Below are 4,531 nucleotides of genomic sequence, written 5' to 3'. Positions count from 1 at the left end.
GGGTTTGCATTGACTTACTAAGAATCCAACTCAAATATCTTGACACTGAGAAAAACGGCAAAATTCTGCTTTTCCTGTAACACAATAATGAGGAAGAATGATTTAAGCAACTTCCAGGCATTGAAATTTGGTTTCTTTTCTTTCAGATCCTCTCTTCTCATAGTCTTCAGTCCACCTTGTTTGTAATTAAAATTTCATGCTTTTTCACTGATTCACAACCATGTGAATCAGTGAAAAAGCATGATGGAAGACTGTAAAACTGCGATGAGCTTATGCAAGTTTTTGGTCAACTTGAGCCCTATGCCATAAGCTGCCTGCAGCAGAGCATGGCTGCTGGGTTTGAAGGGGACTACACTCTTTTCATGAAGAGTAGTTAGAAGCAGAAGTGTTGTTCTGCTTGGTGGGTGGGCTGGGGGATCTGTTTCTAGTTGACATCCCAATTCTGTTCAGTTGGGAAAGGGAAGATTTTGTAAGAGAGGAGGAAAGGTGAGTTTTATTGTTGTAGTATATCCTAAACAGTTAATCTAGCATGTCTCTAATGAATCAAGGAGATAGGACAATTCTGAGAGGGGAAGGAAAGGCAGTAAAGGAAGGAGACTGCAAACCTCTGTCATCCAGATCCTTTCTCGTGCCTCTACTGCCCCTTGGACTCAATCCTGATATTATCTCTGGTGCTTCACAGGATGGCACCAAGGCTGAGAGGCTCACATTGGCTGTGTGAGGTGTCTCTCTATCTGTAAGTTTGGTCACTGGCTTTCAGCTCACAAATCACATCTGTTTCTTGACACCTGCCCAACTCAGACAAAGAGACTTCTTCAAATGAAACTGAAGGCTTGTTCTTTTTGAAGAATGTGTACTATGCTCTCTAAAGCAAGCAATAGCAAAGAAAATTTTCTGTGGCTAATACTGAAGATTTTTCTCCATTCGTGGCCAAATACAGCCTATGCACAGAAAGGTTCCAATGGCAGTTATAAAGATTAAAGTGTATTTTTGTCTGATTTCTCAGACCCAGGAGTATTCACAGGACATGTAACTTTCTGACTTATGGATGAGCTGATCTTTATCTTTTCTCATGTACTGCATGCTCATTTTGGGAATGAGCTGCTCTCTGCAGTCTGGCCCTGAATCCCATGGTGTGTGGGTGAGGGTTTCCATAACTTGCTTCTCAGCTGAATCTTGCCCCAGCTTCCCAAGGTGGAAGGGCATTCATATGTCTCAGGTGCTTTTCATCGGAGACACAAAACTGAATATGCAAATTTCAGTTTGGGATGTTTAGCTAGAAGGTACTAAGGGCATTACTCCAAGGGGTAGGTTAGGAAATACATTCAACCAAACGAATGTTTCAGGTACTTGGTTTAAATGTAGACTTACAGCTGCTTCCTTATTAAAAAGTAATGCCATAAGGCTATTTTTCACTATGCTGCACCTTACCTAAGCATAATGCCCACCCTTTTTATCCATTCATTCTTACTCTTGTCACTGGACTGCCCATTGCCACTTGCACCATGAAAGGCAGTGGCTGCTGGTAGAAGTGCAGGATCTGGAACAAACAGCTGTGCCATTAATCATCACCCTGAGACATTTTGGGAGGGGAGGTTAATTCTTTTTCTTACAGGCAGCATTTTTGTGGTGGCACATTTGGGCACAAACAAGGCCTGGAGCTCTTGTTATAACATGCTACCAACGTGGTATGGAGCACATAAAAGTCCTGTAATGGGTTTATAAAGACTGGTTGAACCTACCTTGGCCTGCAGAGCTGTGCTTAAAGCCCCTTTTGTACACAATGAAGTCTGGGCCAGTGTGTTGAAAGGAGTCATTTACCCTCTTAATCTGTTATTGGCCAGGGAAAGATAAGTTGCATTAGCTTTCTGCAATATAAGTCACTGGCTGGTTTGTCTCTGCTTTTGGTTACAGTTTCATTGCTGAATTCACTGTAGGTGACAGGTTACCAATGTAGCTGTGAGAGGCTGGGCAAGGAGCATTCAGTTACAGTGGGTGTCCCCTTGGAAGCATTACCAAGACTTTACAGGCATCCTTACTAGCATGTCAGTGACCTGCATTGCAGCTCTCTGATTTGCTCTGTGCAAAAACCTCTCAAGACCGTGGGAGGTTTCCAAATAAAGGTGTTTTCCCATTGTCTGAGGACTGGGTTTGTTGGCTGAGCAGCCTTTTACTTTCTCACTCTTACTGGCACAAGGCACACTTGGCTCTCCCAGCTGAGGGGTGCAAAGCAGTGAGGTCCAGAGGAGCTGAGCCAAAAAATAGTTCAGCATGTGGAAGTACCTGCTGATCGGCTGCAAAATTCATTGTTCAAAATGAAGCTGTGAGCTTTGTGGTATCTTCCTATTTTCTTCATAGGTCTGAGAATGTTGGACAATTCAATTTCATCTCTTCTTTTTGTCTGGGTGTTTTTTTTTGTTTTTTTCTTTGTTTGTTTTTTTAATGTTTCAAAACTACTGAACAGCAACAAAAAAATCAAGCAAACGAGTTGAATAGATGGTAAAATTTCCAAGACTGAGCAGATGGATGATATCTCATGTATGGTCTCCCTCTTGGCATCAGGGTGTATTTTGGACCTCACTGCCAAAGTTATTTCTGTTGTAATTGTATCAATAGCAAATTACTGTCTTGAGACTTCTAAAATTGAGAACTGAAATTCCAAAAAGATCTGAAGTTTACTGGAAGGTGGAGAAAATCCTTCTGTTGCATTCAATGAATGCTACAGCAGGACAGAAAGGCTGAGAGAAGAATAGGTTATACCTTAAGTAGGTCCTTTAGTTTTCCTTATATTTTTCTTCCAGATCATCAGTGGAGGACAGGAACTACTCCTTTATCAGTGGAATTCTCTGAGGATTTTCCTTTCTAATAAAATGTTACGAGGTCACTGCTATAGGTTTGCAGCTGACTTTTGTGCAAGCGCTGACTGTAGCTGGGAGCACCAGGCTCTGGTGTCCCTCTGTCTCCTACACTGTCTGTCAGCTCTTAGAAGCCATCAGTGTTTAAAGGAAGAACAGCAGTTTTTTGTTTATCAATGAAGTGGAGAAAGATGATTCTGGTGAGAAAAAAGTGGCTGAATTTTGCTATGGCTGCAAAGTAATCTTTCACCACTACTTTGATGTCAAGATTGTCTGTGTGCTTCACAAGCTGGTTTTGAGCTCTTCCATTCTGCAAACTGTGATTGAGGGAAACACATCTATTGACTGTAGCTAATAAGAATATTTTGTGAAATACTTTCTTGATATGACCTACATGTTACATGTAAGAATGAGAAAATTGCTTTCAGAAAATATCAAATGCTATAAAAGTTAAGGCCTGTTTTGTCATCAGTGCCAACCGCAGACCAACCCCTTGTGATGAATGAGCCAGCCAAGGTCCATGAAACCACTCTTGCAATTTTTTTTTTAATTATGGGGGAGGGGGGTTGGTTCTCGTTGTGTTTGTTTGTTTGTTGTTTTCTGTGGTTCTTTTTAGAAATGAAAAAAACCTCATCTTTTTTACTCAGTGCAGTCATTGTTACACTTGGTAACAGTGAGCAAAAAATGAGCAAAGAAGAATTGCTTTTAGGAGATGAGGAAGAATATAAAACACTCTATTAAGCTTCACCTTTAGAATTTCTAACTACAGTTAGAAATAGATGTATGTAGGATGCTTATCCCAGCAACCAAAAAACCTCCCCTATCTCCAAGTTTGATGATTGGGCCTGGTGACTTTACCACCTTAGTTGTAGTTTTTGTAACAATGCCATACGATCCAATTCAATGCACACTCTTTGACCGTGCTTTAGTCTTTCTTGGATTGCACACTTTTAAAATCTCCAGTTAATTAACAAAAGGGAAGTGATATATAGGTCAAAGAAATCTCACTTGAATTGGTTAATACTTGTAATGACTAATGCTCACTTACTGTGGATTGCCAAAGAGAAACGAGAGGAAAAACCTGAAGGGATTTCTAAGGAACTTTCCATGTTGAAAGATCACTTTCCAGGGTGTGTTCCCCTCTAGACTTATTCCACAAACCTCCCACTGGTGGCAGATATTGTCCTGTCGTCACGGATGGATGTATCATTTCAGAGATGCAAATTTACATTTGCACAATCTGTGTGTGCAGGAAGTTTCAGCCCAGCACCTCCTCTACCATTTTTTTACCCTTGTAGTGGTTTGGTCCAAAATACTCATTACTGTTTATCTGCTGTGAGATAAGAATTAGGAGAAATGCAAAGCAGGCACCAAACTTGAAAGAATATAAAGAAGTTTATTAACAGACCTAAAAGAAGAAAAAAAAATTATACCACCTTCAGAACTCTCCTCCTCCTCCCACCTTCCTCCCTTCTCCCACTGACAATGTTCAAAGACAACCCTTAAGATGTTCAGTCTGTTTACCACTTCCATAATAACCTTGTTCAGTCCATTTAGAAAGAGAAGTCTCTTCTTGCTCATGCTATGAAAACATTATCACAACGAGACAGCCGCCCACTTCCAAATATTGTTCAGTCCATTTAGGAAGAGGAGTCTCTCTGCCTGCGTGTGAGTCC

General features: G+C 40.9%; 1 protein-coding gene across 1 annotated transcript in view; it reads left to right on the top strand.

Annotated features, from left to right (window-relative positions):
- Nucleotides 1–4,531, top strand: part of CCL20 (C-C motif chemokine ligand 20) — a 28,385-nt gene that overhangs the window by 12,972 nt on the left and 10,882 nt on the right. The window lies entirely within an intron of this gene.

The sequence above is a fragment of the Corvus brachyrhynchos genome, unplaced genomic scaffold, assembly GCF_000691975.1.
Source record: "Corvus brachyrhynchos isolate BGI_N302 unplaced genomic scaffold, ASM69197v1 scaffold221, whole genome shotgun sequence".
NCBI lineage: Eukaryota > Metazoa > Chordata > Aves > Passeriformes > Corvidae > Corvus > Corvus brachyrhynchos.
This window is presented reverse-complemented; position numbering and strand designations above follow the sequence as displayed.